Raw genomic sequence first — 12,814 nt, forward strand, 5'->3', positions numbered from 1 at the left:
TTCGCATAACTCATTAGCATATGCTGCCGCCCCCCCCCCCCCCAGCCAAAAGCAACCCGATGCAAGAAAGGAGAGCACCGGACAAATGAGTCCTGCTTGGACCGGCTAGAGATCCAGCCAGCCCAAGCAGGCCTCACTTGCCTGGGGCTCTCGTGGGCTGCCCCCCCCACACACACACCAGTCAAAAGGCCAGCAAGCTACCCACCCCCCAAAACCACATAAGAAGTGGAGAAAGGGTGGTGTGGTCTTCTCCAGGGGTTAATGAGGGCTGCTGGAGGCGTGGCAAAGCCCCTGGTGGCTGGCTGGCTGCCCGCTCTCCTAATTCAGGGATTGTTATGCAGCCGCACCTCCTATTCAATGGACAAGGTAGGTGGGGAGAAGGAGGGGGAACCCTCAGAAAGGTTCAGGAGCTGTGCTCCTGTGAGCTCCTGCTGAATCTGAGGCCTGATGTAGGCTAAAAGTTACTATTTTAGGTACAACAGACTTTGTTAAACTATGCCTTGATGTCATATGTTTCCAGTACAAGGATAGGATATAGACTTTGTATTTTAATTTGTCTTTCTTTAGGCATTTAATTTAGGTATAGTTTATTGCAGCTGTATTTGAGCAAACGGATAATACTTTATCATTGTATCATCTATAAACCTGAAATAAAATTTATAGGGTTTTTTTTTTAAGTAATGCCAGCTTCAGGAAGATCCAGTAAGGAGAACATATGAACATATGAAGCTGCCTTATACTGAATCAGACCTTTGGTCCATCAAAGTCAGTATTGTCTTCTCAGACTGGCAGCGGCTCTCCAGGGTCTCAAGCTGAGGTTTTTCACACCTATTTGCCTGGACCCTTTTTTGGAGATGCCAGGGATTGAACCTGGGACCTTCTGCTTTCCAAGCAGATGCTCTACCACTGAGCCACCGTCCTTCCCCAAGTTTTTTTTAGCATTTAGGGATTACTTCGGCATTGGCTTGACAGTCCCCCGGTTGGGGTGGAGAATCCCTTACCCCTTGTCTTATTGCCTGCCATCTCTACAAATGGCCACAGAAGAAAATCCTTTAAAACCAGCAGCGTAGCATGTGCCCTTATAGCCATTCTGGAGAATCCCTGGAAGTGATGCAAGGGAGCTCTATGATTCACTGGAAACTCTATGATTTTACCATAGAGGTTTTGGCAATTCCTAGAGGTACCCTATGTCACTTCCCAGAAATGACATGATAGTGAACACAGCGTGGCAGCCCCTCTTCCTCAAGACTTCATGCTGGCCTGAGAACCCTGCTTTTGCACCCCTTACAGAATTTTTCATGGCTTTATTATGAGGTTGGGTGAGCACAGGAGACAGGGCTGTTTCAGTGGTGGCCCTGATAACTGGAGCTGCCCACTCACCTGGATATTTCCTCTTTGGTCTTGGCATTCTGAAGACTCATGAAGCTTTTTTTTCCAGAGGGCTTTTTGGAGGATGTCCCTGTGTAAAGCAGTATTTCCTTCTGAAATCCATCCCTTCCTCTTCCATTTGGCTTCACCCCACCCCCCCTGCAGATACCCCAAGGTTTGTGGTGGTTCCAACTGACCAGACTGTGACCGAAGGTCAAACCGTGGACTTCTTCTGCTCCGCTGAGGGGCATCCTTTGCCTGTTATCGCCTGGACACGGGCAGGTATTTCCCTGCTATCTTCTGTCACGCTTTGCAAATTTGAAGGGTGGACGGTGCAAAGGTTTTGTGCTCCCCCAACCCCAAAGTGGAGGTTAAACAAAGTGCTGCTGGTGCAGGCGACCCTCGGCATGCGTATCAAACAGTGGCCCTTATTCCAGGGCCTACTGTAAGCCCTTGGGGGAGTGGCTACATCATGAGGGCAGAGCCTAAAATGCAAAGGAGTTCCTGCTACAAAAAAAGCCCTGCTCTTTCACACATATTGTGTGGCTCTCGAAGCCCCTACTGCCCCATTGGCTGGCTTGGAGAAGGCATGTGTCTCTTTAAACCACTTTTCCAAGCCCAGCCAGCCAGTGGCTTGAAGAAAGTACTAATAGTTAGTTGCTTCCTTTCCTCTCCTGCCTCCCCGCTATGTATTTGCTTCCCTCCCTCCCTGTCTTGCAGTTCCCAATAGGGTTGCCAAGTCCAATTCAAGAAATATCTGGGGACTTTGAAGGTGGAGCCAGGAGACTTTGGGGGGTGGAGCCAGGAGACATTAGGGGTGGAGCCAAGATCAAGGCTGTGACAAGCATAATTGAACTCCAAAGGAAGTTCTGGCCATCACATTTAAAGGGACGGCACACCTTTTCAATGCCTTCCTTCCATAGGAAATAATGGATAGGGGCACCTTCTTTTGGGGCTCATAGAATTGGACCCCCTGGTCCAATCTTTTTGAAACGTGGGGGGTATTTTTGGGAGAGGCACTAGATGCTATACTGAAAATTTGGTGCCTCTACCCCAAAAAAACAGCCCCCCCAGAGCCCCAGATACCCGCGGATCAATTCTCCATGATTTTCTATGGGAATAAATCTCCATAGGGAATAATAGAGTTCCCAGCAGACATTTCCCTCCCCTCCCCCCACTTTCTGACAACTCTGAAGCGAAGGGAGGGCCTCCAAACCGGGGGATCCCCTGCCCCCACCTGGGGATTGGCAACCCTAGTTCCCAAACATCTGACATTCTTGTCTTGTGCCTCTCAAACATCTGATGTTTATTCCATGTGGCTCTTACATTAAGCGCGTTTAGCCACCCCTGTTCTATGGTGAACCATAGAATACAGGCGAACTCTCTCCCCAAATTGGTTTAATGGTTTCTTAGATTTATATCCCGCCCTCCCCACCAAAGCATGTTCAGGGCGGCTCACAATCAATAAAATCACAATAACATTTCAACACATCATTACATCAAAATTAGAATTTAAAAATTCCCCCCTCCACAGGGCCGCTGGTCTCCAGGAATCTCCCAGGTCAGAACTCTATCTTCCCCCCATTTATTTTCCAGCATTCCACCAGGGCTTTCGTAGCAGAAACTCCTTTACATTTTGGGCCACACACCCCTGATGTAGCCAATCCCCCTGGAGCTTACAGTAGGCCCTGTACGAAGAGCCTTTAAGCTCTTGGAGGACTGGCTACATCAGGGAGGTGTGGCCTAATATGCAAAGGAGCTGCTGCCACCAAAAAAGCCCTGCATTCCACCATCATCCTAAGTAGACATTGCAAGGAGAGGGGCTGGAAACCTGTTCAAGCAGGTCCCATTGGAAAGGAAAACACTGCACAAGAGAAGTAGGAGCTTGAAGTCAGCTCCGTTGTCCAAATGAAAGGAAAGGTCCCTTGTACAAGCACCAGTCACTTCCGACTCTGGGGTGACGTTGCTTTCACAACGTTTTCACGGCAGACTTTTGACAGGGTGGTTTGCCATTGCCTTCCCCAGTCTTCTACACTTTCCCCCCATCAAGCTGGGGACTCATTTGACCGACCTCGGAAGGATGGAAGGTTGAGTCGACCTGGAGCCGGCTACCTGAACCCAGCTTCCGCTGGAATCGAACTCAGGTCGTGAGCAGAAGACAGCACTGCAGCTTTACCACGCTGCGCCACGGGGCTCCGTTTGTCCAAATGAATACTCCGTTAGAAGTCCAGAAAGATCAGCTGGCTGTGCAGAGCACAAATACCAAACTTCTAACTGAAGCTTAATTGGTTTTCGGCTGCTTTTGAGGGATTAGGTTTTGGCTCCGGGGCCCTCATTCCACTCCCTGAAAAGCAGCTGAGCTGCCTCCAAGTTTTAAAAGGCAAGATGAAATTAAAAGGCAGTTACGGAATCATTCAGTGTCTGCTTCTGTCTATATGTGCATAGACAGCAAGGGGCTGTAGGGGGGGCCTGGCACAACCAAAGCCTTCCCCTCGTGTTGCCTGCTGGCTCTGGGAGTCAGAGGCTGATCGCCTCTAAGCGCGGAGGCTCCTTTCATTCACCAGGGCTAGTAGCCATCGATAGATGAATCCAGGGGTTGTTTTGTAGAAAAACAGGTGGTGCAACTCGCCAGCACAACTCATTGGCATATGCCCCTCCCCCAGCCAAAAGCAACCTGATGCAAGAAAGGAGAGCCCCAGGTGAGCGAGGCCTGTTTGGGTTGGCTGGAGATCCAGCCAGCCCAAGCAGGCCTCGCTCTCCAGGGGCTCTCCTGAGTCCACCTCCCACAGTAGGGTTGCCAATTTTTTTATTTATTTTATTTATTTATTTGGGATTTATATCCCGCCCTTCCCACAAGTGGCTCAGGGCGGCAATCCCCAGGTGGGGGCAGGGGATCCCCCGGTTTGGAGACCCTCCCCCCGCTTCAGGGTCATCAGAAAGCGGGGGGAGGGGAGGGAAATGTCTGCTGGGAACTCTATTATTCCCTATGGAGATTTATTCCCATAGAAAATCATGGAAAATTGATCCGCGGGTATCTGGGGCTCTGGAGGGGCTGTTTTTGGGGTAGGGGCACCAAATTTTCAGCATAGCATCTAGTACCTCTCCCCAAAATACCCTCCAAGTTTCAAAAAGATTGGACCAGGGGGTCCAATTCTATGAGCCCCAAAAGAAGGTGCCCCTATCCTTCATGACTTCCTATGGAAGGAAGGCATTGAAAAGGTGTGCCGTCCCTTTAAATGTGATGGCCAGAACTCCCTTTGGAGTTCAATTATGCTTGTCACACCCTTGATCTTGGCTCCACCCCAATGTCTCCTGGCTCCACCCCCAAAGTCCCCAGATATTTCTTGAATTGGACTTGGCAACCCTATCCCACAGTCAAAAGGCCAGGAAGCCACCCGCCACCCAAAATCACATAAGAAGCAGAGAAAGGGTGGTGTGGTCTTCTCCAGGGGTTAATGAGGGCTGCTAGGGGCGTGGCAAAACCCCTGGTGGCTGGCTGGCTGCCTGCTCTGCAGGGATTGTTATGCAGCTGCACCTAATATTCAGAGGACAAGGTGAGGGGAGGGAGAGGAAGGTTCAGGTGCTGCGCTGCTGCGAACGCCTGCTGAATCTGAGGCCTGGATGTATCCTCCGTGGATCTATCGAAACCCCTTTTTAAAGCTGTCTGTGCCTTTGGCCATCAGAACTTGGAGTGAATAATTCCAACAGAATAAAACCTTTTTCCTTTTCACTTAGCGCCGTATCGTGTAACAAAAACGTAGGCCTCAGTAACACAACAGCACAGTGATCTTTTAAAGGCCAAAGAATTAACTCCTTCGCAGCGTGCCGCCCCCAAAGTCCATCTCTTTCCTCTTGGGGGCGGGCAAAGAAGTCACCGGCCGAACCCTCCGGCTTCCAAAATAAGGGCCCCAGGTGAACTTCCTAATTGATTCTGCAGCCCTGAATCAATAATTCTAAAATTACAATTAACAGCTTAAGTCTTCCTCCCTTACCAGTTAGCATACGCAAATCACACAAGCTGAATGATGCTATTTCAATCCATTTCAGCGACTGCTTGCAAGTAGATGTGGCCATTTCACGCAGCAAAAACCCTATGCAAAGTTCATTGGAAGTGGATTGAAAGTGTGATCAAAAGTGTATTGTTTACTGCGTGTGAAAGCATAGTTACCTTACCTGAAACAAGAGGCGACAAAGAGCCAATGATTAAGATTTTAGTTTCCCAGGAGAGGCAGTCTCGTTTCCCTCCTCTGCTTTCCAAACATTCATTCATTCATTCCTATTTATAAACTGCCTTCCTCACTGAAGCAGACTCAGGGTAGCAAACAAAGCCAATAGGCAAAATGAAATACATTAAAAACAATTACAATTACTGCATTAAAACTATTTAAAACAGCCAATATATTAAATGCTGTATTTGGACTATATTTGTGGTGGCACTGTAGCAGTTCTCTCCAGATGTGATTTGAATCCAGGGCTTTTTTTGTAGTAGCAACTCCTTTGCATATTAGGCCACACCCCTCTGATGTAGCCAATCTTCCAAGAGCTTACAGGGCTCTTATTCCAGGGCCTACTGTAAGCTCTTGAAGGATTGGCTATATCAGGGGGTGTGGCCTAATATGCAAAGGGTTCTTGCTACATAAAAAAAGGCCAGGCTGTATGGAGATCAATTCAATTTTATCTAGACGAGATACCAGCTCAATATGACCAGGCAGCGATAACACATTTAGTAGACCAAAGCTTGGTGGGAGAGCTCCCTACCGCACCCTTCTGTATCTAGAGGCTCCACCCCTTCCGGCTCATCCCATTACAAGCTAGGGGGTCGCAGCAATATGGGACTTTCTGCTTGCAAAACATGTGCTTCATCTCTAAGCCATAGCCCCTCCCCAACATGTGACTGTTGCTATTAGGTGGGCCGTTGCCAAGCGACCGGAGACACAGCATCCTCTCCACCGGCACCCTGAGGGTGGTCCGAGTGGCCCTTCATGACCAAGGCCAGTACGAGTGCCACGCCATCAGCGCTATTGGTGTCCGGAACTTTCCGGTGCAGCTCTGGGTGACACCACGAGGTATGTTTGCATGTGACATTCTACTTCCTGGGGGTTTCCAGCTTCATGTTTCCTCTGGAACTTATATGAGAAACGTCTTGGGAACAGCCAAACCCCCTGATTGGCTGTTCTCAAGATGTTTCTCATATAAGTTCCACCCTTTCTTCCCTAAAGGTGAAACGGGGAGAACCGGGTTTGAATCCCCACTCCTCCACTTGCACCTACTGGAATGGCCTTGGGTGAACCATAGCTATTTCAGAGGTTGTCCTTGAAAGAGCAGCTGCTGTGAGAGTCCTCTCAGTCTCACCCACCTCATAGGGTGTCTGTTGTGGGGGGAGAAGATATAGGAGATTGTAAGCCTCTCTGAGTCTCTAAATCAGAGAGAAGGGTGGAGTATAAATCTGCAGTCGTCTTCTTCTTCTTCTAACAGGGCAGGAAAAGTCCAGAAAAGGGCCACTACAATGATTAAAGGGTTGGAACACTTTCCCTATGAAGAAAGATTAAAACGCTTGGGACTCTTTAGCATGGAGAAACGTCAACTGCGGGGTGACATGATAGAGGTTTACAAGATTATGCATGGGATGGAGAAGGCAGAGAAAGAAGGACTCTTCTCCCTTTCTCACAATACGAGAACTCGTGGGCATTCAATGAAATTGCTGAGCAGTCGGGTTAGAACGAATAAAAGGAAGTCCTTCTTCACTCAAAGGGTGATTAACGTGTGGAATTCACTGCCACAGGAGGTGGTGGCGGCTACAAGCATAGCCAGCTTCAAGAGGGGATTGGATAAGCATATGGAGCAGAGGCCCATCAGTGGCTATTAGCCACAGCCTGTTGTTGGAACTCTCTGTCTGGGGCAGTGATGCTCTGTATTCTTGGTGCTTGTGGGGGGGGGGGCACAGTGGGAGGGCTTCTAACCCCACTGGTGGACCCCCTGATGGCACTTGGGGTTTTTGGCCACTTTGTGACACAGTGTTGGACTGAATGGGCCATTGGCCTGATCCAACATGGCTTCTCTTACGTTCTTATGTTAATGAAATTGCTGAACAGTTGGGTTAGAATGGATAAAAGGAAGTCCTTCTTCACCCAATGGCTGATTAACACCCAGAATTCACTGCCACAGGAGGTGGTGGTGGCTACAAGCATAGCCAGCTTCAAGAGGGGATTGGATAAGCATATGGAGCAGAGGTCCATCAGTGGCTATTAGTCACAGTGGATTGTTGGAACTCTCTGTGTGGGGCAGGGATGCTCTGTATTCTTGGTGTTTGGGAGGGGGCAACAGTTGGAGGGCTTCTAGTATCCTAGCCCCACTGGTGGACCTCCTGATGGCACCTGGGTTTTTTGGCCACTGTGTGACACAGAGTGTTGGACTGGATGGGCCATTGGCCTGATCCAACATGGCTTCTCTTATGTTCTTATATTCTTACATTCTAACAGTGATTCCAGTGTTCCTTCACCCACCACAAGATATGGTGGCAGAGACTGGGCAGGACATAGACATTATCTGTGCCACCCAAGGGGACCCACAGCCCACCATAACGTGGGCCAAGGTAAGGGCAGTGATCACCCGGAAGTTTCACTTTGAAGACCCAAAGGCTTGAGGCCTACATATCGTTGGGATCTCCTGGTCTCTTGTGTTCTTATACAATCTTTAAGGTCACCTAAGAGCTCGCTTTGGCTGCACCAACTGCATGCTAGTATGAAGATGGGGGACACTTAAAACAACATTCTTGGCTGTTACCTGGCAATGTTGGGGGCACTGGTGTTATTGGGGCACTGGAGTTATGCAGGCCTCATTTGGGGCAGGATCTCACAGGAGTGGCGCTCCAGAACCTCTAAATTTTATTTTGCTCTTTCTTTCTTATCCCTCTCCCCAAAAGACTTGCTTCTGGGCTCTATTGTTCAACCCTCCTGTAAGAATTTTGCTGAATGCTAAGATTTGACAAACTTTCTAATATTCTTCCCCACAAAAAATGGGAGAATAACCAAAACATAGAAAGCAGACTGATGGAAATCTTCATCATGCCACTGTGGCCACATAGGAGAAAGTAACTGGATAAACATATGGCACAGAGGTCCATCAGTGGCTATTAGCCACAGTGTATTGTTGGAACTCTCTGTCTGGGGCAGTGATGCTCTGTATTCTGGGTGCTTGGAGGGCCACATTGGGAGGACTTCTAAAATCCTGGCCCCACTGATGGACCTCCTGATGGCACCTTGTTTTTTTCTTTGGCCATTGTGTGACACAGAGTGTTGGACTGGATGGGCCACTGGCCTGATCCAACATGGCTTCTCTTATATTCTTATGTGACACAGAGTGTTGGACTGGATGAGCCACTGGCCTGATCCAACATGGCTTCTCTTATGTTCTTATGTGCCACAGAGTGTTGGACTGGATGGGTCACTGGCCTGATCCGACGTGGCTTCTCTTATGTTCTTATGTGCCACAGAGTGTTGGACTGGATGGGTCACTGGCCTGATTCAACATGGCTTCTCTTATGTTCTTATGTGACACAGAGTGTTGGACTGGATGGGCCACTGGCCTGATCCAACATGGCTTCTCTTATATTCTTATGTGACACAGAGTGTTGGACTGGATGAGCCACTGGCCTGATCCAACATGGCTTCTCTTATGTGCCACAGAGTGTTGAAGTGGATGGGCCACTGGCCTGATCCAACAGGGCTTCTCTTATGTTCTTATGTGCCACAGAGTGTTGGACTGGATGGGCCACTGGCCTGATCCAACATGGCTTCTCTTATGTTCTTATGTGCCACAGAGTGTTGGACTGGATGGGCCACTGGCCTGATTCAACATGGCTTCTCTTATGTTCTTATGTGCCACAGAGTGTTGGACTGGATGGGCCACTGGCCTGATCCAACATGGCTTCTCTTATGTTCTTATGTGCCACAGAGTGTTGGACTGGATGGGTCACTGGCCTGATTCAACATGGCTTCTCTTGTGTTCTTAATTTAAAAAGTGTGATGGGGAAAAGGTTTATTATGACAAGTATAGTTCTGAAAGCATTTTAAGGTAGATGCTGAGCTGATATAATTTGGTCCACCTTTCGATGATGTCAGGGGTGTACGGCATATGCAAATGCGTTGTGCTGATGAGCTCCACCACCTCTTTTTCTACAAAATGACCCCTGAGCGGTGCTATGCAAACACGGGGCCTCGTGTTATTTTTGAGCAGCACTAGGTGTGTGCCAGAGTTTCTTTCTAAAACTGAGTGCAGGATCGTGACCGGGGGGGTGGCCATACTTGCTTAACATAAGAGCTACATAGAATGAATGTCAGATGTTTGAGAGCTGAAAGACAGGAACATCAGATGTTTTGGAGCTGCAAGACAAAGAAGGGAGGGAGGGAGGGAGGAAAATAGATGGGGCAGAGGGAGGTGGAGGTGAAAAGAGAGCACCTTTAAATGCATTCTCTCCAAGTCATCAGATGATTTCAAGAAGTGATTTAAAGAGATAAATGGTTTCTCCTAGCCAGCCAATGGGGCAGGGGGACTTGAAGAGCCACGCAATACGCGTGAAAGAGCCACAAGTGGATCTCGAGCCACAGTTTGGCCACTCTGATCGTGACCATGGCATCATAACAGCACTGGAGGCTCAGTGCCATCTACATCTGCTGCGAAATGGAAAAACCCAAGGCATTTTAAATAGCAGGAACTCCTGTGCATATTAGGCCACACCCTCCTGATGTAGCCAATCCTCCAAGAGCTTAGAAGGCTCTTTTTTTGTAAGCTCTTGGAGGATTGGCTACATCAGGAGGTGTGGCCTAATATGCAAAGGCATTCCTGGTACCAAAAAAGCCCTGGGGAAACCTCATCTCACAATACAGAAGAAACAGAGTACCCGATGCCATGCGGCATCCCTGTTGCAAGTGCCAGTTCTGCAACGTGAAAAAGGAAGGACCCTCATGCGGAATAAGCCCTGTGTTGGCTGTTTAAGAGCTGCCAAACTTCCATGTGGAAGCATCGTGTCATTTGTGCAGAAAAGGGCAACTGGAATGATTAAAGGGTCGGAACACTTTCCCTTCGAAGAAAGGTTGAAACGCTTGGGGCTCTTTGGCTTGGAGAAACATCGACTGAGGTGACATGATAGAGGTTTACAAGATTATGCACAGGATAGAGAAGGTAGAGAAAGAAGGACTTTTCTCCCTTTCTCACAATATGAGAACACGTGGACATTCAATGAAATTGCTGAGCAGTCGGGTTAGAACGGATAAAAGGAAATACTTCTTCACCCAAAGGGGGATTAACACCCGGAATTCACTGCCACAGGAGGTGGTGGCAGCTATAAGCATAGACAGCTTCAAGAGGGGATTGGATAAACATATGGAGTAGAGGTCCATCAGTGGCTATGAGCCACAGCATATTGTTGGAACTCTGTCTGGGGCAGTGATGCTCTATGTTCTGGGTGCTTGGAGGGGGGCGCAGTGGGAGGGCTTCTAGCCTCACTGGCAGACCTCCTGATGGCACTTGGGGTTTTTGGCCACTGTGTGACACAGTGTGTTGGACTGGATGGCCCATTGGCTTGATCCAACATGGCTTTTCTTATGTTCTTATGACCAATATGCGTCCAATAAAGGGCCGATTTTTTCCCCTCTTGCTTCTTTCTGAATGGAGTCGTAGCCCTCAGCCCCTTTAAGACCAACAAAGTTTTATTCAGAATGTAAGCTTTCGTCTGCTGGAAGCACACTTCATCACACAATAGGATGGAATGGCAAGCAGTCCTAAATATAGAGAAAGTGGGCAGTGAATTAGTATGCAAAATCATGGAAATGTTTGTTAGCAGATTAAACGAATCACAATTTGGGGTCTGGTGATGGTTAGTTTATGTTAACTCGGCTGCAACAACAAGGGACAATATAAGTCAGAATAGCAGACTGAACCTGTTGTCATGTTAGCTCTGGGTTTTAAACGAGGGCATTAGTTTCTCAGAGGTTTAATTTAAACATGTAACCCAAATATAAACATCATTTGAGTTTGTCATTAGGAAAAAAAAAAGAACACATTGAAATATCGTGGAAGATGGGTTAGGATATATAATGAGATAAAGGGTTTACTTCACAATGCAAACTTTCATGCACATACCTCTAGTGCCATCTGGTGGCCGCATAAGTTAAATACAATGGCTTGCTGTGCTTGTTTGAAACTGATCCAAGAACAATGTCTGTGTGAACTAGCCCTTAAATTCGGGGTGTCGAACTCATTTCTTACGAAGGCCGGATCTGACATATATGAGACCTTGCTGGGCTGGGCTGGGTCGTATTGGGCCGGGCCATGTGTACCTATTTAAGATTAGGTACCAGAGACATAAACTTTTTAAAGGAAACAAACACTACTAAAATGTTTTATTTTTTTTTAACTTAAAACATGTTTAAAACATTAGCACTTGTTGGTCTTAAAGGTGCTTTCTTTGTATTTCTCCCATGGGATCCAGGGAACTGGGCAAAGGAAGCTCTGGCTCTTTCCTTCCTTCCCCAGGGGACCAGGAGGGGGAGGAGCCTCAGCCAATGGAGACAATTGAAGTTTTGCTCTGTAGCTCCTGTGCGATTGAGGAAGCCTGGCAAAGTGAGCTGTGATGCAGAAGGAAGCAAGAGAGAGAGAGAGAAGGAAGTAGATGACAGTTGCTCAGGGGCCTGATGGGAGCCCTCTGGGGGCCTAATTCAGTGCCCGGGCCGCATGTTTGACACCCCTGCCTTAAATGCTCAGAATACGCTTGCTGATTTTTCAGGGGAGTTGGATGTGCTGACTGACCTTGTGCGTGGCTTGACAGACGCCCCATTAACAGACATTTGGTTTTGTCCTGACTTTCTGAGACACAAAACATAGTTAAATCATTCACACAAGCACGGCTTTTTTCGTAGCAGGAACTCTTTTGCACATTAGGCCACACACCCCGATGTAGCCAATCCTCACAGAGCTCTTCGTCCAGGGCTCCTGTAAGCTCCAGGAGGATTGGCTACATGGGGGGTGGGGCGTGGCATAATATGCAAAGGAGTTCCTGCTACAAAAAAAGCCCAGCACACAAGACTGGCTTGACCTGTGGTAATCTGCTAAAACAGACAACTCTTTTATTCTCACGCTAATTTGAGCAAAAATTGTTCTTCTGAGTCACCCCTGCGTCTTAAGTCAAATTCCACGCGAGCTTCAGAAAAATCTTTCCCTGCATAACAGGAAGGCATTCAGATCACAGAGAGTGGGAAGTTCCGGATCAGCCGAGAAGGGACGCTGTCCATCCGAGATCTGGGGAAGGCGGATCAAGGGAGATACGAGTGCATCGCCAGAAATACCTTTGGGTTCACCTCCAGCACTATGCAGCTGACCGTCATCGGTACGACAAATCTTGTTCTTCGCTTGTTGGTTTCTATGAGCGAGTTGACGTGTGGCTTTTCCC

At 48.2% G+C, this 12,814-nt stretch overlaps 1 non-coding gene and 1 pseudogene across 1 annotated transcript; one reads left to right on the forward strand and one right to left on the reverse strand.

Moving 5' to 3' along the window:
• LOC132567215 (peroxidasin homolog) overlaps positions 1 to 12,814 on the forward strand; it is a 92,074-nt pseudogene that overhangs the window by 51,782 nt on the left and 27,478 nt on the right.
• TRNAS-GGA (transfer RNA serine (anticodon GGA)) lies at positions 850 to 916 on the reverse strand. The gene has a single exon. It is a non-coding gene; the product is annotated as a tRNA-Ser (tRNA).

The sequence above is a fragment of the Heteronotia binoei genome, chromosome 2 (assembly GCF_032191835.1).
Source record: "Heteronotia binoei isolate CCM8104 ecotype False Entrance Well chromosome 2, APGP_CSIRO_Hbin_v1, whole genome shotgun sequence".
In the NCBI taxonomy this organism is placed as follows: domain Eukaryota; kingdom Metazoa; phylum Chordata; class Lepidosauria; order Squamata; family Gekkonidae; genus Heteronotia; species Heteronotia binoei.